The sequence below is a fragment of the Pinus tabuliformis genome, chromosome J, assembly GCF_031772625.1.
Source record: "Pinus tabuliformis cultivar Carrire ecotype Pingquan chromosome J, CPIR1, whole genome shotgun sequence".
Lineage (NCBI taxonomy): Eukaryota > Viridiplantae > Streptophyta > Pinopsida > Pinales > Pinaceae > Pinus > Pinus tabuliformis.
Window position 1 is genome coordinate 1444127460 of NC_142295.1, and position 24705 is coordinate 1444152164.

The 24705-nt window shown below is 39.5% G+C and overlaps 1 pseudogene; it reads left to right on the top strand.

Moving 5' to 3' along the window:
• Positions 1-24363, top strand: part of LOC149232797 (equilibrative nucleotide transporter 3-like) — a 36414-nt pseudogene extending 12051 nt beyond the window's left edge.
• The last annotated feature ends 342 nt before the right edge of the window (positions 24364-24705 follow it).

The window sequence follows — 24705 nt, forward strand, 5'->3', positions numbered from 1 at the left end:
ATGCAGTTCGATTGTTGCTGTCAAGTCTATGATGCAAACAATGATAGAAACACAAATAAAATGACTAAACAGATCTCCCCAGCGGAGTCGCCAATTTGTTGTGGGGAAAAATGCCTATGCAGGACGATCCTATCCACCTAAGGTGTGACAGTGCCTTAGCAACAAACGAGTACAGCTATTCTGGTTTCTTCCTTTATGAAATGTGAAAGAAGAGAGATCAATAGACTTACCGGTGTCTTCCGTTTGTCCCTCGATCCGGTCTCTCTTCTCTTTGGGAGTTCACAGCTACTTGCCTTCTTGCTTATCCAGCTTCAACTTCCTGCAAGATCACAAGAGAACAGCTACTTGCGACAAGAGAAGAACACTACACAAAGACAGATATTCACATTCATAACTAGTTTAGGATTAGAAATAAACTAAATACACTAATGCATTCATACATCAAAAATACATCAGCATATAGGAGAAACCAAGATAGCTTTATTGATGAATAACAAGGTTCAGGAAGAGATACAACCCAGAGGGCTCCAATCCAGCATCTCCTTCCCAGCAAATGGAATTCCTATCTTCACCCCTTTCAAAGCATTAAGCACCCAATGATTCCAGTCTCAAACCAACAACAATTCTTTGCAATAACAAAATTCCAGCCTCTAGATCTCATGGAGGAGAGATCCATATATAGATGTTTGGAGAGAGGATGAGTCAGCTTGAGATCTGACTAGTGTCCTCTCCCTCTGTCAGTTCTTGAGTCCACTTGGAGGTTCTTGCTTCCACTTGGAGATTTGGAACCTCTTACTCATCACCAGTCGAATTCCCTGAGGCAAGTATCATTTTGGAAGCTTCCTGGGTTTTGACACCTTGAGAAATGAGCCTGCCACTTGTCCACTCTCGTTCAGCGCAAGTAGCTAGTGTTCCAGTTGACATTCAATGCAGGTAGCCAGTGTTGGCTTTGACATTCAGCGCAAACGGCTAGTGTAGCCACTGAAATGATCCTGAATTGACTTGTTTTTGAGCAGTTTCTGGTGGAGAACTTCTGTGAATTGCTGTGGTTTGTTAGCCTTGTTCCTCTAGGGGTAGGAACAACATGCTTAGGGACTTTGGATCCCTTAGATTATGTACATTTCATGCTCAATGCCGTAAGGCACAAAAATGTCTATAACACTTGGTCAAAATGTAGATCATAGGGTTGCAATCCGAAATTACTGTAGTTTTACGTAGTAGAATGTAGTGACGAAAACGTTGGACAGCTTGAACGGATGCCAATGCCAATTTCTCCACATGTGAGTATTTTAGCTTAGTTGGATTTAACGTTCGACTAAGGTAATATATCACATGTTCAGTTCCTGATTCATCTTCCTGAACTAAGACCATTCCAATGGTGGAATGAGAGGCGGCGAGATACAAGAAGTAATCCTGGTTGTAGTTGGGAGGATGCAACAACGGTGCATGGGTCAACGCGTGTTTGAGTGCATAAAAAGATTTCTGAGCTATCTCATCCCAATAGAATTGAGTGTTTTGCTTCAAAAACCGGGTGAAACCCTTTGTAACGTCGGCGTAGTTAGGAATGAATCGTCGTAAAAAGTTTGCTTTCCCCTGCAAACTTTGGAGTTGGTGAAGACTCGAAGGAGGAGGAAATTTGATGATAGCTTCGACCTTTGAGGGATCAACGCGAATGCCGGCTTTTGAAACTATAAACCCCAGCAATCGACCCGTTTCTATACAGAAGACACATTTGTGTGGGTTCAACCAAATACGATAATGCCTACACCTCATAAAGATTGCTCGTAAATGGACGAGGTGATCAGCTCGATGTAATGAATGAGCAGGAAAATCATCGAGATATGGTTGCACAATGTGCTTGATGTCATGAAACGCATAAGACATCGCCCTTTGAAAAGTTGCTCCGGCATTCTTAAGCCCAAAAGGTAATTTGCAATAAGCAAACGTCCCCCATGGACAAATGAAAGCCGTTTTTGGTTGATCGGCGGGTAGAATGTTGATTTGATTGTATCCGGAAAAACCGTCCATAAAGGAGGATATTTCGCTGCCGGCACAATCATCAATGATTTGATCGATATAGGGAGTTGGGTAATTGTCCTTTGGATAGGGTCGATTAATGTCCCTATAATCAATGCATATTCTTATTGTTCCCTGCTTTTTGTTAACCGGAAAAATATTCGATACCCAATCCGTTAATGGGATCGGATAAATGAAACCTGCTTTCAACAGTTTTTCAACTTCTGCTTTAATTGCAGCATCTTTTCGTGGGTGAATCTGACGCAAATGTTGCCGGACGGGTTTAGCGTCCGGGTAAGTCTTGATCTCATGAACAACAATCGCGGGATCAATTCCTGGCATTTCCTCATAGGACCAGGGAAACACGACGTGGAATTCTTGAAATAGGGCCTTATATAATTGAATTTCGTCATCTGTACACGAGGCACCTATATGAATGTTCTCAACAATTCCGGGCCTAACTGAAATGTCAATAAGAATAGTTCGAGAGATGTCTCCCAAATTTAACTCTGAATCAAGATGTTTCATTGGATTCTGAGGTTCCTTGACATATTCAGTTGTAAAAATTGATGAGAAATCATTTTCAAAACGATCATCCTCAGGTAAAAACGAAGATCTGTGATGGAGATCTTCCCATGGTAAATCATCTACACATAGGATTTCACGAATTTGCTCATCAGAGTGAACAAGTTCAGAAAACGTAGTTAAATTCGAGGTTGATGTGAAAAGTGATTCCTCACGGACCACATTCTTTAAGTCATTTTCGATTGAAGACAGGTCGGCAAATGACTGCACGGCTTCATAAGCAATTTCATATGGACTCAAAGGCATGGAATTACCAAATGAGTCTATCTCAGATTCAGAAGGGACGATCCAAGGATCATCATAAACAATGGTGTCTGATGTAATCATATGAATGGTTGCAAATGAAGATGATGTGTTGATTGGAGGAAAAGGAAAAGTTCCCAGTAAACCGGCATCTTTAACTAATCATACTCCAACATCCTTATATGGGATAGTCGTTTTACCAACATGCTGAATACTCTCCGAAGAGGCTGGGTCGGATGAAAAGTAAGCCAGCTGGTCTATTGTTACGATCTTTCCATTGTGTGGAAACTTTATTACTCGAAAGACTGATGAAACGACCGTTGTCATAGCGTAAGACCAACTTTGACCCAAGAGAAGGTTGTAGTCTAGAGGGGCATCAACCACCTCCACATCTAGACTAACCGTTTTTCCTTCAACCCCTATAGGCAAATCCTATAGAATGCCAAAAGGATGAAACCCACGGCCATCAAAGGCCTCTAGAATCGTCGGGGATTGATTTAGTGAAGGAGAACCAAGCGATCTCCAACACTGTATCGACATAATACACGTTGAGGCTCCCTCATCAATTACAGTCCGATGAATAGGCCTGTTTTTTACTATCACTGGAATCTGGAAAGACATTTGATGAGGCAAACGCGGTGTACTATTTTCTAGATCGAAAATTATTAGGTTCGGGTCCTGAACATCAACAGCTCCTATAGCCGACAAAAGTAATTTACGTTGTGCTGGGCATGATTGCAGCACTTCCAAAGCCGACATTGCTGAGGGTGAAATAGCTAAATCCTCAACAATGTTATAATTCTGAGCCGCTCTCGCATGTGGATTGAAAGCTAACTTTCGAAGTATACCTTTTGCGGGCGGTTTGATTACCAAGTCTGGATTAGGTTTCTCGATCTGTAGTGGATAGGAACCGAGAGCTGAGGTTGATGGATTAGAATGAGAAGATTCTACTTCTTTACCATCAACAGGACTCTTACTACCATAATCTTGCGATCGAGTCGCAATCCTAACATGGGACATCATCAGTATGGGTTCTTCATTGGCACTCGAGGATGAACCTATCATCTTACTGTCTTGAGCCGGAAAAGGATCCTTCAAAACAGTAAGAGTTTGGGAACCCTTGACAATCTTCGCAACCTCTTCACGATGAGGGCAGTCTCTTGTAAAATGTTAATCGTCACAAATGAGACAACGATAACGAGGTTTGTGCTTTTTGTCATTGGATTCCGCCTTTTCAGGTTTCTCCTTTGAACTTTTGTCCGTTTTATTCTTCTTCTTTCCTTTCTTCTTCCCACCGGATTTTGATTTGGTTGTAGATGACTCTACAACATGAATATCGGCGGAGATCTCTGCAGAAGAATCTCCTGTTGTGGAATCAGGCAAGGTTATGATAGGAGAAGAATTCTTGGAAGACTTCTTCTTACTTTTAGTGTTAACCATGCCAATCATACCATCAGCGGCATGAGATCCCAAAGGAGCTGCAGCGATTTGATTTTGCTTGGGAAGATCGGGGATTTTTTCATGTAACGTACCCGACTGAGTATAGACCAAGTCAAGGTACTGTGCTTGAGCAATGACTTGCTCCTCAGTAACCACTCCAGCTTTAGCAACTTCTTCAGTGATCTTTGGCAACAAAGATTTTACAAACCACTCAGCCAAGATTTGATCCAGAATAAATACCTTCACTAAACGATGTCGACGTCTCCACTCATGAATATGATCTGAAATGTAAGTGGATGTCGATTGTTTTAGCGAAGTTAACAATTCCGTGCCATTGTCATATCAGACTGGAAACTGAAAATGAGTTAAAAACGAGGTAGCTAACTGACTAAAATTATAAAAAGTGCCTTGCGGTAACTCAATATACCACTTGGCCGCGAGACCAATTAGAGTGCGCTGGAAAAGTCTAAGACGGATTGAATCATCTGTGATGGAGTTAGACGCACACCAGAGGTGGTAAGTCATCACATGGTTCGACGGGTCCTCTCCTGATTTACCTTCGAATTTGGGAATGTCACTGGGCAACTTATTCGGCATTGGCGGCCAAAACGGAAGATAATTAATAGGATCGTTCATTAGGCGCGACAAGTCAGGTAAGTCCAAAGTTGCGATAAACAGTAACTACCGATTAGGATCCCTAAAACTCTGGGTCATGATACCAGCCCCAGGAGGAGGATATCCAAGATAACTAGGAATAGGAATTGCGTTCGGGATATTGTATCCTCTCGGAAAACCAGGATTAACCGGACCGTACTGGGGTTGTTAAGGTTGTTGATAAGTGTACCCAGGATACGGTTGATACTGATAAACTGGCTGCTGGACAGCAGGACCGAATTGGTACTGTCCCTGGTACGGTTGATAGGTGAATTGAGGTTGACTTGTGACAACCGTACTTAAACCAGGTTGTCTTACAGGAATTTGAACCGAAGTTTGCATCGTAGATCCAGACGGTGGTAAAGATGTCTGAGGAGTAGATACAGGAATAGAAGAAACCGGAGCTGTCGATACTCCAGAAGTAGGTGGGGTAGATTGAACAGATGTAGCGGCAGTTGTAGCAGCGTTTGAGGCGGAGTACGAGGCGTACTAGGCCCAGGCTGAGAAACTACCGAAGGTACAGAAGTTTGAATGTTAGACTAGATTGGTTGCTGGGATGTACCAGAAACTAAGGGTTGTCCAGTTTGACATGACAACTGTACACTTGGCTGCAACACCTGTTGGGTTTGCGATGGATCCCACACTATATTCATTCCGGGGTACTGACCCATAACTGGTTGAGAATATTGAGGACCATAACCGGGTTGAGGGTAGGATTGATAATTGAAAGGTACATTTCCCGTTCCTTGAACATACGTTTGACCTTGGGGTGGTTGGAAACCTTGGTTTGAGTATTGACCTTGGGGTCGATACCCTTGAGGCACATACTGATACTGGGGTTGACCTTGAGGTATAAATTGATACTGGGGTTGACCTTGGGGTACATATTGAGTCTCGGGTTGACCTTGAGGACGTACTGTCCCGTAGGTACGTACTGTCCTTGAGGTTTCCCCCCAAATGCAAATTGTGTACCTTGAGGTTTCCCCCCAGGCGTTAATTGAGGCTGCCCCCCAGGCGGTAACTGGCCACCTTGAGGTTGAGGATTGGGAATAGAACCTGACATCATAAGAATGTCTTCTATGCTCAACGGTTTATTACCATTGCTTCCAGTTAATAACCCTTTCTCAATGGGTTGAGGAGATGCTCCCAGAAAAGTACCAGAAAGAGACTGATACCCAGAGGGAACAGATGGACCGCCGTACAAAAAGGATTTGGGCGATTGAGTAAACATGGACGACTGTCCTGACATATTGACAGGAGTATAAAAACCTCTAGGTGTTGATTGATAAGCAGCACGAGGTGGTGAAAAACTTAACCCTGAGTTTTCTAAATAATTAGTCAAAGAAAGATACCAAGAACTACTCCTAGGTGGACTGTAAAAAATTGATTCACGCTCCCGGTTGGTTGATTTTCAGGGATAGGGATGCCTACTTCTTCTTCTTCCGGAGCAAGTTCTTCAATAGAAATAAGTCCAGAAGGAAGATCTTGAGTGATTACTCTTTTGACCCTAGGTGAATCAGGACCACTAAAAGTTGGAGAAACAAACCCCGATGTCGGAGTAGCAGCAAATTCACTTTCAGGCTCGGATATTTCGGGTTCTTCACCTATATCACTAGTAGATGAAAAGCTACCAGCGATTTCGGAGACAGACACTGACTGTGGATTATATTCTGCTACTGGCGTTTGAAAATCAAGATGTACAATCAAAGAAGATTCTCCTTCTTCCGGTGGCCCAACTCTACTGTCTCTAGGAGTTACGAGGACTTTTAAGCCTTCAAGTTGGCTCGGTACTTCCTCAGGAGGTTGGCCCCGAAGTCTACGGGACTTCCTCAGTAACTCAGCCACGTTTATAATCTCAGGAGACTGGCCCCGAAGTCTACGGGACTGTATTGGTAATTCAGCCACAGTTAAAGACTTTTAACTACTTCACACACAAACAAAGTAAAATCTCAATGAAAAGCACCTAAAATCTCTAAAGAACCAAACAAATTTGAATCACACGCCTAAAGAATCTAGGAGATCAAACACACACAAACAGTAACTTTCCGGACCGAAAACACTAGTTGGTGATGAAATCCAACGTCGCAGAGTTCAGTACAGAAATGGAGGTTGGAACAGTTACCCCAAAAACCTGCTTAATGAATAGACTGGCACAAGTTCCTCCACTTAACCGTCTCGAATGAAGTGAACCCCCCAGAAAATCCAAGTGAGTCTAGCCGACGTCTGCTCCAGGTACAGCAGGATCTTCCCACCACTGTCACCTCAGGAAGAGTCCTAAAGAATATAGCCACTAAGGTTACCAACTGAGACAAATACACCTGCGGGAACAGTCTACGATCTGATACGCACGCAAGGGTAGAGTAGCAAGCTCAATCCCCTTGAAGGCTCCTTGACATAATCCAAGGTTTACCAACAAGTGGCCCCAGGCTCCTCGACAATGGTTAATCCGAGGTTTACCATTTTTAATACGTGAATATCTGGCGTCGTTCCCAATGAGGAAGGATTGATTCCCACACTGGTTCGGAAACGATCTCGTGCTTCTCCTTTAAGAGGAGCTTTCCCAGAGCATAAATGCAACAATTGGATTTCTTCCCTACCACAAGATACAACTACTTGTTTGTTTTTACTATCGTGGAGAGTTAATTACTCTCCTACTCCAAGACACTAGCCTAAGCTAAGTTGGTGTATCAGAGCCCTAGAAATAAAAATGTTACTAGGTGAATTTTACTTTAAGCGTTAATTTTAGTGGTTTTTGTTTAAGTCCAAAGGTGCGGAGATGAAACTCGTGGTATGAAGACTCGACTCAGAATCACTAAAAATGCACCTAAGATGATCTAAACAATCTTTTTCTCTTCGATGAACTTCTAAACTAAGAAAGAGTTTGAGAATGCAAATACTTTGTAAACACAAATCTTTCTCAATTAAACAAATTAAAAGAAGATCTTTTCTTTTCCAAAGCACTCAAAACGAGACAACTAGTTATTTCACAAAAATTTCCCTTTTTCGTTTCATAGCATTCAATCACTACAAAAACAAACTTTTTCCAAAAGAGATTTTTTATATATTTTTTGCAACACACTCAAAACTAATGAAAATGACTAACTTTGAGAGCTACAAACTATAAAAACCTAGTTGAAGTCAAAGCCTACTAAAAGTCTTTTTAAGGATGTTTTACTCAGCTAGATGCAAGCTAAGGACTAATTCATGCAGAATCACAAATCAGTCAAGAACAACCAATTTCGTTTTCTTTTTGAAAATGAAAATCCAAACTCTCAAACACAAGCTTTTCGAAGTTTTGTAAAGAGAAAACTCAAAGTGGATTCCTCAAACAAGGGGAGATTTCATTAATGGTCAGACTCATAAGAAAGCTGGTAGACACTAAGGTGATCTGAAGTCCCTACAGCCTCTAAGCTCAGAGCCACTACACAACCAAAACGAAAAACAACCCAACAAGCAAAACTCCTAGGAATTTCACCTAAAACCCTAACAATAACGAAATCAATCCAAGGAAAGTTTTTGACAGGGTACACGCAGGTCTGGGCAATGGATAAAACCTATAAACAAATTCTAAACTGATAAAAAAGAGAAAATTTTAAAATTTCTCAAAATTTCGACAAGGTACGCAGGCAACCTGTTTACACAAGTGCGTTCACACTCTGTGCACAAAGCAAAAGCGCGTAAAGGTACGCACTGTGCTTAACTCAGAGGGTGCGTACTTCTCCCAAAACTATGAAAAATAAAAACTAACTCAAAATTAACTAAAATCACCCAATCCCACAATCATCAAGCCAAAAACAGAAACAAAAAATACAGTTTCTCAGGTCAAAGTATAAACAAGGAAAACAATCAAGTCCCCAGCAAAGTCACCATTTTGTCACACGGAATAAGTTGATCTTGCAGATAAGATAGACCTTCCTAGAATATAAAGAAGGCCTAATGACAAGCAAACCAACCAGACACTATCTTTCTCTAAATACGCTTTAATAAACAATAGCAAACAAGTGTTTTTAGGGCCTACCTTAGTTCCAACGCTAGCTTGTGGATGCCCTCGCTCCTTCGATCCAAATGAGCTCCTTTTCGCGAATCTGCAAACACAAACAAGGCAAACAAATTAAATAGCACCTCAAAAGCTAATTGCATAAAACATATTTAACATGAAAGTCAAGGAGTCCATGAAACAAATAACATAAGAGACTTGTTGAGAAAAATGAGTTTGATTGTATTAATTCGAAAGAAGAAGAACCTTACAACCTTTGCCTTGACGCTGTACAAGCTCCTCCCAGGGTCCAGCAAGAAGTCTCCTCTACTTTGACAAGTTTCACTCACTCCCCAATGAAACCAAAAAGGTATGTGATCTCTCCTCTTTAGGCTTAACTAGGAAGTCTTGATTTCACCAGCATTTACCCTCAAAAATGTTCAGCTTCTAACCTCCTTAGCAACCAGCCCAATGCCTTTATTTATAGTGCAATGGAGGGAGGTTACTAGGTCCTCCTTCAAAGGGATAAAGCCCTCCTTCAAAGGGTGTTATAGACATTTTTGTGCCTTACAGCTATAAGCATGAAATGTCCATAATTCAAGGGATCCAAAGTCCCTAATGATGTTGTTACAGCTCCTAAAGGAACAAGGTCAACCAATGACAGCTTCTCCCAAAAGTTCTCCACCAAAAACCACTCAGAAACAGTCAATTCAGGATCAATTCAGAGGCTCCACTAGCTGTCTGCGCTGAAATGCAGAGATTACACTGGCTAGGTGCACTGCAATGCAGGTAGAAGCACTACCAGGGTGCGCTGAGCGGGAAATGACAAATGGCAAGCTCATTCAACGAGGTGGAAAGACCTTGGAAGCTTCCAGAATCTTCTCCAATGACACTTGCCTCAATGAATTCGACTAGTGATGAGTAAGAGGTTCTCAACCTCCAAGTGGAAGCAAGAACTGACAGAGAGAAGCCACAAGTCAAAACATAAGCTGACTCATCCTCCCTGCTTACATCTATATATGGATCTCTCACCCAGAGGTTCAAGAGGCTGGAATTTTGTACTTTGCAGAGAATTGTTGTTGGTTTGAGATTGACATTAGCACATTGGGTGATTTATGCTTTGTTGGAGGAGAGGAAGGGATTCCTTTGCTGGGAGGTAGATGCTAGATCAGAACGCACTTGGTTGTATCTCCTCCTGGACTTTATTATCTTATCAATAAACTATTTGAGTTTCTCCTACATGTTGTATACCAATGATGTTTTGATATGCTTACATGTTTAGCTTAATCTGATCTTGAGCTTTTTATGAATGTATATCTGTATCTTTGTGTAGTTTCTCTCTCTTGTGATCTTGCAGGAATTCGGTGAAGCTGGGCCGGTGAAGGAGCAAGAAGCTGGGAGCTACTGAAGAGAGGAGTGATTTGGATCGACAAACTAGTGGAAGATACAGGTTAGTTAGATCCTTCTTCCTCATTTACATTTCATAAAGAAGAATACTCGAATAAGTTTACCTGTTTGTTGCTAAGGCACTATCACCTCTTAGAGTGGGATAGGGGCATTCCGTATTGGATACTTTTCCCAACAGCAAATTGGCGACTCCACTGGGGAGAGTATCTTGTTAGTTTATTTGTGTTTCTATTGCTATTCATCTCATAAACTCAGGAGTGCTGAATCGAAATGCACTTGCCATTTTCAAGTGCAAAGTAGAGATCTGCCACTCTAGTCCACTCACTGGGCCTGTTTTTATGATCTGAGAAGCTGATCCACAAGTGCTCTAACAGCCCTTTGTGATAGATCTTAGTCCTCCTATAAATCATCCTCCTAATTTTACCTAATTGATAGCTTTTATCCGGCCAAAAACTGTTGATTTAACTGCAAACCGTAACCCAGAACCCAGAAACAACTCTCGTTTCTGCTTCAGCGCAGACTCTGTGAAGAGGTTCTGCATTTCAACGCAGGTCCCGTGAAGGCTACCTGCGCTGAATTTCAAAACCTCTGTGTTGGGAGTGCGTTGATCAGTCTTTGCCTTGTGCAGTTGTGGTTCCCTGCTTCCTTTTGTTCAGTTTTATCTCTATTTTTTGCAACCTGTTATCAGTCAGTGTACCTATCTGAAACCCCTTTTCTTTGCCTCAATTCCGCCTCAGTTGTATAAAGAAACTGTATTTGTTCTTTGTGTATTTGTTACATCATTTGCAGTTTCCCATTACAAAAGTAAACTAGTCATACTGTCGCCCCTAGATCTAGACCTGTCGTAAGTGTCGTTTTGATCTTAGGAGTGAGTTTGTTTGTTGTTCACAGTTGATTGAGCTTTTACTTTTGTCGTTTGGTTTGAATTTATGCATTTCTAGTGTCGAAACAAGTAAATCATAAGGTGTCGTAATCGTCTTTTTGATTTTGAAAAAGGAACTTGTTTATGTTTTCACTTGAAATCGAATTCAAATTTGTACAACAGCTTTCTTTTTAGGCATCAATATTAAGGAAGCGAAAACAAATACATGCATTTGTGCATTTTCATTTTGATAGTTTGCATGCTTTGATTTAGGGAAAAGTGCATTACAGTGTGCTCTATGCTCTTTGAGAAAAGTTGTATCTTCCTTTTCCCCTTGTAGCTAGGATTTTCATTGTTGAAAAGATATAAAAGCTTGCTTATCATCTTTAGACTGCATTTAGGAATTGTATCATACATCTCGTGGTGATCCAAAAAGGCAAACTTCTAAGAAAGATCAACCTAAAATAAATTGAATGAACTTAACAACGCTTTGTAACATAACACACAACATAGAGGTCTAGGCTAGAGACGTGTTCCGGCGTCGTAAAACCTGGTGACTGTCGATCTCGCTGATGATTGGGTGATTCCTCCTGAGGGACGATAGCGCCAGTACGGATTGTGCTCCCACGTACCGTCGAGTATATATTGGGAGACCCCTATAGGCATAAAACCTTTATCCTTAGGAAGCCGTGTCGGCCGCCCTACTGATCGCAATGCACTGAACACAGCATTCAGGAAGATTGACCGCCCGTACCTTAAAAAGTATTATGCGGTTTTGCGAAAAGTTTGGCACACCCTCTACCTAGAACTCCAGAGCAGTTCCTTTTGGCCTTTTTCAGACTCTATAACGGAAAAAGTCCATCCGAGCATTTGTCACTTCGGGCTCGTTAAAACATCGAAGGAGACTAGAGTCATCTTTAGCTTTTTCTCGACTCTTTAAAATTGAAAAAGCAAGTTGTGTCTAAAGCATCGTTAAAATTTATTTTAAACGGAACAATCACCCCTTTTTTCCTGCGTTGATCTTTAAGTTGAGAAAATGGAACCCACCAACCAAGGAATTCCCCTTGGTGGAAATCCTAGTCCCTTCTCCTCTTGGGGAGATGTTGGTGCGCCCCATATGGCCACATTGTCGCTTCCAGAACTGACAATTGGCTTGTCGGTCTGGCTCTTCTCAACCAATGTCGTTCAGAACACCACTATTCCTGAACAGTCGAATCAACAGTCAGACCAGTCCAGAGTTGCCCACCAGCCTTCTACTTCCTCTAATTCTTCCTCTCCTCCTTCCTCTTCGCTTGACGGAACTGGTAAAACAAAAAACCAAGTTCCTAAGGAGAAAAAGGAAAAGAAGAAGAAAGAGAAGAAGAAGAAGGAGCCAAAAGCGACGGGGGGCAAACAAGTGTCGTCTGACAAAAATCCACACACAGCACTGACTAGGCCTAAATCGCCATGTGTCATATGCAAGGGAGACCACTTCCACAGAGATTGTCCCTGCATCCCTCGGATACTAAGGGACTGATCTCCCCGTTTGCACAATCTGGTGGCATCAACCTCTGATAGCCATGTTGAATGCATACCGTCAACTAGAGAGAGTGAAGTCCTTGGACAAAAAGGGAGAGCTAGACCTCCCTGTAGACTGTGCGAAGGCAACCACGCCATCCACCGTTGTCCCTTCTTAGACGAAGCGAAAAGAGTTTTGGATGATCGTCCGGTTTCATCGTTACGACTTCCTCCTGGATATAAAAAACTCTTGCCAAGTCCCTCGTTAGTTGAAAATCCAGCTGGCCCGCTCAAGTGGTCAGCTGAAGCGCCGGTCATTGAAGATGAACCAGCTGAATCCATACCTGACGAAAGTCAAAAGGTCGAGGCAGCAGTTGACCCGGTCTTGCCTTCAGAGGATTTATCTTCGAATGATACAGTCACTGAAGAGGATAAAGATGACACCATCCAAATTCTCTTCATTAACACAGACTCCGACGAGCACGGGGGCACTTCCCCCATTCCTTTATCGCAGGAAGGAAGTTCATCAGAGCGATACCCGGCCGTTTACTCGGTCCCACCACCAAGCAACCTAGTTGTCTCCTTCGACTGGAACCAACTAGGCAGACCCCGTTTGCCAGCAAGCATACCATTCAGAATTATCGTCCAAATATACAGAATGGTGATGGCTGGCACCATCATTGATGAAGGGGCATATGTGAGTATCCTTTCCTCCACTGCTTGGAAAGCGCTTGGTTCGCCAGCGCTTTTGCCTGAAATGAGAAATCTGACAGGCTTTGATAAAGGAACCAGTCGACCTTTAGGGATCCTCCCCAATGTGCCTATCACATTGAAAGGGAAGACCGTTCAAATGAACGTGATGGTCGTTCAAGGACCCTTGGATTATAACCTACTCCTTGGACGAGACTATATATATTGCATGGGAGCCATCGTCTCCTCACTCTTTAGAGTAATGTGTTTTTGCACGAAGGAAGAGTGGTCAAGCTCGTGGACCAGCTTTCATTCCCCGGATCACGCATCGCAAATAGTCATATACCATCCCTAAATGGTCTCTTCAAGCAAGAAATGTCTCAACCCACGGTCCGTCCTCCCGATGAGCGCGATTGATTCGGAAGGATATGACTGGAACCCAGGGGGCATGCGTCCTGGTCTGCTTCGGCAGGAAAACTTTGGGTATAGGGTAGGTTTCCGCGGGAGAATATGACTAGTCTGTACCCCGTCCGTCTTGGAAGAGGGGTTATTCTAGAATAAGATTCTTTTGTCAAATTTATGTGTTTGGCGCTCGTTGTCACTCACCTTTGTCTATCTCGGTAGACATCGCCGAAGAAGTGTTTTGTTCGCTGCATTGATGAAACAATCTTTGGGTAACCTGAAAGAGGTAGGCCTTTCCTAGTAAAACAAATGTTTTATCTGCAAATTGAGGGGTAACCTTGAAATCATACTTTATACCTGGGGGCATGCAAACCTTTTGGAGTGCAAGAAAGGGGCGACTATTTATTTTTAAATTTTTTAGGACCTCTAACCCTTTAAACTCGTAGGATTAGTCGTTTCTGAGCTTGCATAACGAAAGGATGCGGGGCATAGCTTTGGTAAGGCGCAAGCTCCATAAAAAATGGCATCTTACATGAGACATTCTTATCATATGACTGGGTTATCGAGCAGTTTTAGCGCATAGTTCATGCTCGTTAAAAAATAAACATAAGATCGAGCAGTTTTAGCACATAGTTCATGCTCGTTAAAAAATAAACATAAGATCTGAGCAGTGTTTTTCCGCGTTTAAGCTCGTTAAAAAATGAACTATCTTCCGGTAAATAACCACCGTGAATGTAACATTATCAACCATTAAAGCCTTGGTCGTGTTTGCACCGTCACCTCCACTTTTCCATTGGCCGATCGTTCACCTCCATATGATTGTTTACCCATTTTGAGGAACAGTTGCGAAGAGTGATTTTACTAGCCATCCTTGTGACACTACCGTGATTGGAAAATTCCAACTCTTACCTGGAATCAGCTGCTAACCCGTTTCATCACGCGTTCCTCAAAAGACGAGTCTTCTTTAAGCTCTTTTCATCTAACTCGTAAAATATGAAAAGATTGCCGAGTTTTGGCCTTCCAGCTCGTTAAAGCGACCGGAAGTGCTATCCCTCCTCTAGATTTTAATCTTTTTGGACCTGAGGGATTATTGCACAAAAAGATCGAGCACTTGTTTTGTTCGGCTCGTTAAAACTATCGAAAACTCATCCCTTCTGTATTGTTTTATACTTTTTTAGACTTAAGGGATTAGATGACGAAAAAGGACTTTCGGAGTTGACTTTACGTACCTTTTCAGACTCTCTAAAAATGAAAAGGACCAAGTTATCTTTGTCGTTAGACTCGTTAAAAACATTAAATAGCGACAAACTTGTCTTTAGACGAGAACGAGTTTCACTATCGCTAGGCTCGTTAAAACATAGCGATGGGTTTGCCCGAAGGGCAAATTATAGAACAAGCATATGTTATCCTCCTCAAGCTTGACAAAAATAAAGAGGCACTGGTCAGCAATGACTGGGGAAAAATTGGGAAGAAACTCAAAGAACTTTATTAGTAGCAAGTCGCTCTTGAACATGACACTTCCACTCCGTGCCTGAGTCGGGTTGGGTTGTTTCATTCACCGGTCACATCGCCATGGTCTCGCCATACCATCCACCTTTGGGGTAAATGCTACCAATCCATCACACTAGTGTCGCCGATATGTTCAAGAGAAGTCATCCAGAGAAGTCAACCGTGTCCCATCCACTACCATACTTTATCCTTCATCCTTTCATGACCGCCACCCTGAACCATATATCATCAGATCGTTTTCACCTCCATCAAAATCATTTGCTCCGTTCCGTGTCACTGATGTGGGATACATTAAGGCCCTCCTTTGACGGATCGCTTCTTGTCGACATCAGCTCATTATCCAAGAAGTTGATCTAGGAACAACCCCTTCAGTACTTTGAAGCTTGCATGCCTCATTGGCAAGTTTGTCACTTCCAGCGACAGGTACACATCAAGGACCTTCGACCGAAAGATTTTACGTGGTGTTCGACGCCAAGTCCTTTATTCACACCACGAGAATTGTACTGCAGTACCTTGAGGGTCATTATCATTATTGGTGATTCCTCTCACGCTTGTTAACGGTTTACCTCATTGACCGGTAATCAAGCGATGTCTTTCCATGTTCGACTTCATAACATCTCTCGCATGGATCGACTTGTACTTAGAGTGAAGATCGAACGAGTTTGAAGACCCCGGATCTAGTTTCATCCATCCGGGCTGCGATATATATTCAGGAAAGATAAAGACATTGACATGTACATCATTGCAGCAGATAATCATCCTACCAAAAGGATGATGATTTCATCAAAATTATCAGTCTACCATCAGACGATTGTCTATTCTATGTATAGAAAAATGAATTTATAAAGCTGAGCATGGGAATGCCCGCCTCAGCTAGATCATGAAAGCAGTATGAAAAATAATGTATTGTATTGTATCTTATTACAGGTCTCCTCCCAGCATTGAATGAACTTTGGATCCTCCTAATAAAGCATTTCACCCGATAAACGGCCTCATACTTTAGGGGGCAACTGTTATAGACATTTTTGTGCCTTACAGCTATAAGCATGAAATGTCCATAATTCAAGGGATCCAAAGTCCCTAATGATGTTGTTACAGCTCCTAAAGGAACAAGGTCAACCAATGACAGCTTCTCCCAGAAGTTCTCCACCAAAAACCACTCAGAAATAGTCAATTCAGGATCAATTCAGAGGCTCCACTAGGTGTCTGCGCTGAAATGCAGAGATTACACTGGCTAGGTGCACTGCAACACAGGTAGAAGCACTACCAGGGTGCGTTGAGCGGGAAATGACAAATGGCAAGCTCATTCAACGAGGTGGAAAGACCTTGGAAGCTTCCAGAATCTTCTCCAATGACACTTGCCTAATTGAATTCGACTAGTGATGAGTAAGAGGTTCTCAACCTCCAAGTGGAAGAAAGAACTGACAGAGAGAAGCCACAAGTCAAAACATAAGCTGACTCATCCTCTCTGCTTACATCTATATATGGATCTCTCATCCAGAGGTTCAAGAGGCTGGAATTTTGTACTTTGCAGAGAATTGCTGTCGGTTTGAGATTGACATTAGCACATTGGGTGATTTATGCTTTGTTGGAGGAGAGGAAGGGATTCCTTTGCTGGGAGGTAGATGCTAGATCGGAACTCACTTGGTTGTATCTCCTCCTGGACTTTATTATCTTATCAATAAACTATTTGAGTTTCTCCTACATGTTGTATACCAATGATGTTTTGCCATGCTTACATGTTTAGCTTAATCTGATCTTGAGCTTTTTATGAATGTATATCTGTATCTTTGTGTAGTTTCTCTCTCTTGTGATCTTGCAGGAATTCGGTGAAGCTGGGCCGGTGAAGGAGCAAGAAGCTGGGAGATACTGAAGAGAGGAGTGATTTGGATCGACAAACTAGCGGAAGATACAGGTTAGTTAGATCCTTCTTCCTCATTTACATTTCATAAAGAAGAATACTCAAATAAGTTTACCTGTTTGTTGCTAAGGCACTATCACCTCTTAGAGTGGGATAGGGGCATTCCGTATTGGATACTTTTCCCAACAACAAAGGGATAGCTCCTCTCATCAAGGGATTAGCTCCTTCTCTTTTGGGATGCATGAACCACCTCAGAGCGAACAATCCACGTCAAAATTCCTTCTAGAAACCTCTAGAATTAACCCAAAGTGAGTTTTTAAGATAAAACTTGCGCCTTTTGACTTTCACAGGGGTCCGCACCTACACCGTTAGGGACAGAGCGGGCAGGTCCGCAGTTTTTGTACACAAAAGGTGCGGGACCGCAGGTGACCATGAGAGAAAGTGGAGAACCAGAGTTACATTGATTTTTAATGTCTTTCTCTCATTTCCAAAGCTTGATTTGAAGAGTTGAGGTCTGAGACTTGCTTAGGAGGACAGTACAAGTGATGATAGACCCATACTGACTGCAAATAATCATGATGACGATATTTTTGTGTGACAGAGCTAACAAGAAAGCTTGCAAAAACCCAACAGGGGTTTCTCATGCCATTCCAGAATGAAGCCAGAGTTCACTCCTGGAATGAGGAAAACCCCAAGCCGCAGCTCGAAAACAAGAAAGAACATAGGAACCTTTCTCCTCTCAGGCAGAGGTACTGAAGGGCTTACCCAGTAATCCATGGGCACCAAACTAAACCAAATATCTGTCGTAGCCTCATAACAACCAGTTTACTGTGGATTTTCCACCTCCAGACTTGCAAAGGATGTGAATAGTAAATGATAGATTTACCAGACGGAAGCAAGCATATAAAAAGAAACAAGCAAGAAAAACAAAGGCAAACCTTTCACACCTATAAACTGGTAGAGAAACATAACCCCAAGAGCAATACCACCCTTCGATCGCCTCTGCGCCATGCTTTCGGCACCTTCCTCATCGATTTCGGAACAAGCAACCCCTGAGCGGATCTGGAGAGCCGAGTAAGAACACCAAAGGATGAGGGAGTGAATGAACCACCTAGCTCTGCAAAGGAGACTGAAAAGCCATCCGGAATGCCTCTAGCCATGCGATTGCACACCAAATACCACCACTGTCGATGCGATGTAGAATCCCAAGAAACACGAAGTTGACTGCAATGTCATTTAACCGACATGGCAAAGAAATTAAATATCAGGGACTGGCGGGCAGTAAGCTCAATGAGCGGGCTGAGGTGTCACATGGTGGCAAGAGCGGTAGTTTAAGGACTGACAGAGCACAAACCAATGCATTAAAACTTTAGTAAAAGCAGTATTGGTAAACCTTTAACTCATATATATGTACTTATGACCAGGTACAAAAGCATATGGATTTAGTGGATGATATATGTTTAGCTTAGTTCACATTCGTCTTAATAACTTTTTAAATTTTTTTATTTTGACATTTTTAACTATGGAAAATGGAGTTATGACAAGTTCGTTCTAATCTTGGCTATATTAATTTTATTTTTTGAGCTAGTTAAAACAGAGAGATACTTTTGATCTTCTAGGGTGGGGTTGATGACCTCCTTATAATATCTTAATTTTGTTTTAGTTGCTATATCTTTCTCAGACCACATTTTTTCTTTGAACTTAGAAGTAAAAATATTTTTAACGTTATTAATGTTTTGCAATGCAACATTCTCGTGGATCTCCCAATGGTTTAACCAGGCCCTGGTGTCTTTATACCAACCTCGTTTGAGCCTTAGGTGGTTTTGGCTGGAATTTAAAGCTCACTTAGGAAGTCTATGGTCTCCTATGTTATTGAGTTTGTGTTGTACAACTATAAGGAGAATAGTATAGGGTGTGTTGCTTTTAATTTTGAGGTTCTATATAACTTTCTTCCTCGTACATTGATCCTTTGATGCTTAGGGGAAAAACCCACTTCTATAAGGAGAATAGGATAGGATGTCTTGCTTTTAATTTTGAGGTTATATATAACTTTCTTCCTGGTACATTGATCCTCTGATGCTTATGGATAGGTCTTTTTATTGCACCCCACCATTAATTATCACAATGTAGTTATCACTTGAGTTGTCAATAAAAATTTGGTGTTGATTAACTTAGCTATGTATTTGAATTGACATTTAGAATATTATAAATTGGAATAGTTATTCTAAAAATATTTTGATTTTTCAATTTAATAAATAATGATAAAATTTAATAATCTATTTATTTTTTAATTTAATCAAAATACTTAAAACTTATATAATATTTATATCTTAACTAATTGTGTATATATTGATTATTATATATTGATTACTAATTGTTAGGTGACAATCTCATTCCTAAAAAGAATTTATAGTTCTAACATTCACTTGTACTAAACAAGTTATAAATTTTAAGCAATTGTAACTAATTTCCATCATTTAACTGTCGTCATTAAATAAATGACATTGTTCAAATATATTAGTTTTTATTTTAATTTAACTATAAATTATATTTAGCATAAAAAAACAAATACTAAACAGCAGCATTCCTCCACTTATAATAATTTTAAAAAAAATATTCAACTCTAACTACTCAAAATTGAAAGCTGCGATATATATTTTAATAATTTAATTTTTAATTATAATTTTTAATCATTTATATTTATATTAATACAATTGATTTATTAAAATATATTAAAATTTTAAATCCGTTTATACATTAAATCAAAATGTTAATAAACACATTTAGATAAAAATTCTTCCAAAATTTAACCTCTGCATCAACGTAAATTGAATTATTATAATAATTTTCAAATAACTCCAAACGTCCGGCTGAGTGGACATTTACTCTCTATATAACAATAACGATAAATTTAGAGTCTACGAATCTTTCTTTATCCCATTGCAATTACACAAAATTTAAGATTATTGTATATATTTTAATCATTTATTTTTTAAATATAATTTTTTATTATTTATATTTATATTTTCTTACCGGAAGAAAATTTATTATAATTTAGTAGTTAAATTAGTAGCCGAAAAATTATTTTTTGGTTATTAACAATTATTTAAGAAAAACCATACCACCTGAATTTTACATCAATTTATTCTGTTTTCTTATTGAATACATCAACTTATTCTGTTTTCTTTCCATTTTTTTGCCTATTACCTCGGGGCCAGAAAGAGAACTCTGTATCTCAAGGTATACCTGCATACCTAATCACAGGTATTCCTTCGAATGTTGCGCTGGATTCTACACCTAATCACAGGTATTCCTTCAAATGTTGCGCTGACAGCCATGGTTATACTATCATACTAGGAAAGTAATGTGAAAGTATCTTAACTAACGTGTAAAAAGGAAAAAGTAAGTAACTAGTAAAATGGGGTAGACCTTGAAGGTATACCTAACAAAAAGAAAGACACAATATATACTTGAAGTGGAAAAAGATAAAAAGTGAATATAAAAATATTTATGTTATTTTTCATAACACTAATTAAATTTTATATTTTAAAATAATAACTAATCATATGACATAAAATACAATTTTTTTATATTTTTTTTATCATAGCCAAAAGTCCAAAGCAGAGGTCATACCAAACAAAAATGCACAAGGCTTTTCTAAAGGTATCTAAAAAGAGTTCCGCAAGTATGTTGCTTTACAAACTATAATAATAAATAAAATAAAATACAACAAAATATAGAATATGTTTCCAAATGTGTTTAACAGCCAAAAAAAACTTATATAGATAAATTAGATATCTTCAATTTAGAAATCTTCAACAAATATGAACAAACCCTTCCTTAATAGCACATGTAACTCCCTCAAAAGTAAGGCACCTCCTTTACCACCTCAATAGCACCTCTTTCGATGTGTAACAACCTCCCATGTGTGAAGAGTCGATTGATAATAAAATATTCCTAAAATTACATGTGAAATTGATAATAAAATATTCCTAAAACTACCTGGGAAGAATATGCCTCAATAACCATTTGACCCAGTGAAACCGTAAAAAGGAAACTCAAATAATCCCCACTCATGAGAGAAGATGGCACCATCAACTAGTCTTTAGAGTGACCGAGTGACCATGGAATAGCATGCATGTCATTTTTGGGTGGTGAGACTGCTTAAATCCTCTTTCCCTTCACATTTAGTTGTATAAATTCCTTACATGTCATTGAAGTGGGAAAATGGCACTATTGTCAATCGGTCCCTCATTGATCTTAAATATTCTTTCTTGCAGAGGAACAACTCCAGATTGGTCTTCCTATCGACTTCTATATTGAAGCTTCAGAAGATGTGGAAAAAACTCAATATGCTTGAATTCACTTATTATTTAGATAACACTTTGACAAATTCTTAATAGTTTTAGGTTTGTCGAAAGAATTTGATGAAAGAGAGATTATTGTATCACAATTGAGTAGCTAATCATGATATACTTTTTTTACCATTATTTCAGAGAGAAATTAGACTTTCTAAAGCTACAAGCTCTTTAGTTTTATTATTTGTAACCTTTCCTAAATCCCAAACAAATTTCTTGTGTTTTTAAGCATCCCATTTATAAACTAGCCTAAGACACCTACAACCCCTCAAAGAAAGAATATTACTGTTATCATTAACAAATAGCGAAAGAAATCTAACCTAACCTTTATATAAAAGTTTTTTTTTAATTAATACAAGTATTTTTTCAAGAAATTTTTTCGAGCAATTTTTTTCAATATTTATCTGAGAATTGCTGATTTGTTGTTCTTAATGGTTTGACAGAGGGCGGTTCATAGACTTTTCCATCACTTTATTCTATTTGAAAAAAATAAAGCGTTTCTCTGTTCAAAATTAGGTTTCATTTTTCATTTTTTTGTTTTATATATATATATATATATCACATGTTTTATGGTTAAAGCATGAACTCACATTGCACTGCTTCTGAGTGTTATTCTTTGCAATATGTACCGTCTATGTGCTCCTATGTGTTGTTCTCTACGCACTTGTCTTCCCACGCCTACAAATTGTCAAAGACTGTTACAGCAGACTTGGCAGCAGGAGGTATCACACTATCACTAAATGTAAATACTATTCTTCTCTTTTAAGTGCAATTTACTTTACTTCCAATGAACACCGAATTCATAACAGATAGACATAAGAGTTAGAATAAAAATAATAACATCATCATGCTTATTTACTTTCTTTGTTGACCGTGAAATAACAAAAAAACAGTTGCCAACCTGGATTTTTATGTGTTGAAGGAGAGTAACATGAATTTTTATGTCTTGAAGGAGGAGGACATAGGAGAACCACAACGTCTAAATAATAGGGAGTTGCTGATGCAGAACTTGGACTATCTGTTCAATCTGTTCATTATTTTTGTGGTTACATTATCCATATTCCCAGGTTCCCTATCAGAAGATACTGGAAAACATCAGTTGGGTTCATGGTGGGTCACCTATCTTGGTTTGACATGAATGCTGAATACATGAATGCTCTTAGAATGAACTGTCATTTTTTTTTATAATCAGACTTATCTGTCATATGTTCTTATTCCCATACAATAGTTTATATTTGTAATTATGTTGAAAGAAAAGTTGGCATTTCACTGATATGGGAAACTCAGTTAGAAGAATTTTGTTGTCTAAAAGGTTTCTTGACAGAGAGGAATGGGCTGTCCCACAAAAGTATGCAACATCATACCATGACCAGAGGATATTGGTAACAATCAAACACCAAGATTTGGCAGCAAAATTATCTGTGTTTTTATTTCTTTGCTAAAAGTTTGGCAATGGCCATAAAAGCTTTTAGATCGTTTGGAATACTCTCTTATAAGATGAGTTTAAAGGTTTTCTAGTTTTTAGATTGTTTGAGATGCTGCCAAATCAAACAATAAGATTTGCCAGCACAATTATATGTCTTTCTATTTCTTTGCTAAAAGTTTGGCAATGGCCATAAAAGCTTTTAGATTGTCTGGGATACCCTTATAGGATGAGTTCAAAGCTTTTAGATTGTTTGGGATACTCTCTTATAGGATGAGTTTAAAGGTTTTCTACTTTTTAGATGGTTTGAGATGCTGCCAAATCAAACACTAAGATTTCGGAGAAAAATTATCCAGTTTAAAATCACTGTGTAGCTTGATGTGGCTACCTCTGTTGGATCTTCTGTTCGTTTTCTTTTTCATTTATCGAAATAAGCTCAGTATTTATAACCTGTAGCGGATTTTCCTATATCTTTTTGGCTCTCCTTTGTATGCTGTATGTTGTGAGCTGTAGCAGAAATATATTGGGAAATAAATGTTAACAGTAGCAATAAACCCACCAAGCATCCATAGAAATTGCCCGTGTCTTATGTCGAAATACTGAGAGGATCTCAGTCCAATAGATACGTTAGATCTTGAGAAACTGCCATTAGCAAGAACTGTGTTTTCTTTGGGAAACAGCAGATCTCGGTTAGGCAATGCTTAATTTTGGAGATTTGTTCATCCACGGAGAAATTAGGGATGAGCGCTATCAGAGTAAGAATGATTTTGTACTTTGTGAAAAGGTATACTCTGTTAATCTCTGTTTTTAATTTCTGAAATCTGTTTAGGTTCATAAAAAATAAAATAATTATGAAGCCAACCCGTTTCTTATGTGGGGGAAACGTTGTAAAGATGTACTACTGCACCTTTTTATAGGGTTTACAAAACTGTCTTATATGACTCTGTATTATCGCAGGTATGCCGTTGTTTTGATAGCAATGTTTAATGTTGGAGATCTTATTGGGAGATACCTTCCCTTAATCGACAATATAAAGTTGGAAAGCAGACCCTGGTTAACAGTTGCAACGCTTTCTCGATTAGGATTGATTCCTTGTTTCTATTTACTGCAAAATATGGTACCCAAGGTTGGATGTTGTTCCTATGTATTGTGCTCGGTGCCTCCAATGGATACCTTACAGTTTGTGTATTCACTGTTGCTCCGAAGGGATATAAGGTTGGTTTCTGGCTGTTTTTTTCCCTCTGATTTCTTTTGGAAAGTTTACTAATATAAGATGATAAAACTAATATATTACTTCAGCTTGGCCACTAATGGAAGTATGGGCATTTTGCAGGACCTGAACAGAACGCGCTGGGAAATCTATTAGTATTATTTTTGCTATCAGGAGTATTTGGAGGAGCTGCTGGTAGTTGGCTATGGCTAATTGGTAAAGGCTGGTAAATCCTGTTGTCATTCAACTTCAATATTCTTGAGTTGAAAGTAGTACATATATATTTTCGAACGGAAGTGGGAAGATACAAAACTGTCAACAAATCTCTCAACAAATCTGCACGTATATATTTTCTCCGAAAGTGGGAAGATACAAAACTGTCGACAAATCTCTCAACTTCGTTGTGTGGGAGTTTCAATTCTGTCAATAAATCTCTTACCGCTTTGAAACTATTGCCAGTCTCTTTATGGTTACCTTATATTTGGGGTTTTGTATAAGGAATAATACTATTTTTTTTTTATTTTTTTTTGGGTTAGAGTTGGTTTTCGTAAAGCTTTATTTTTTTATGAGTT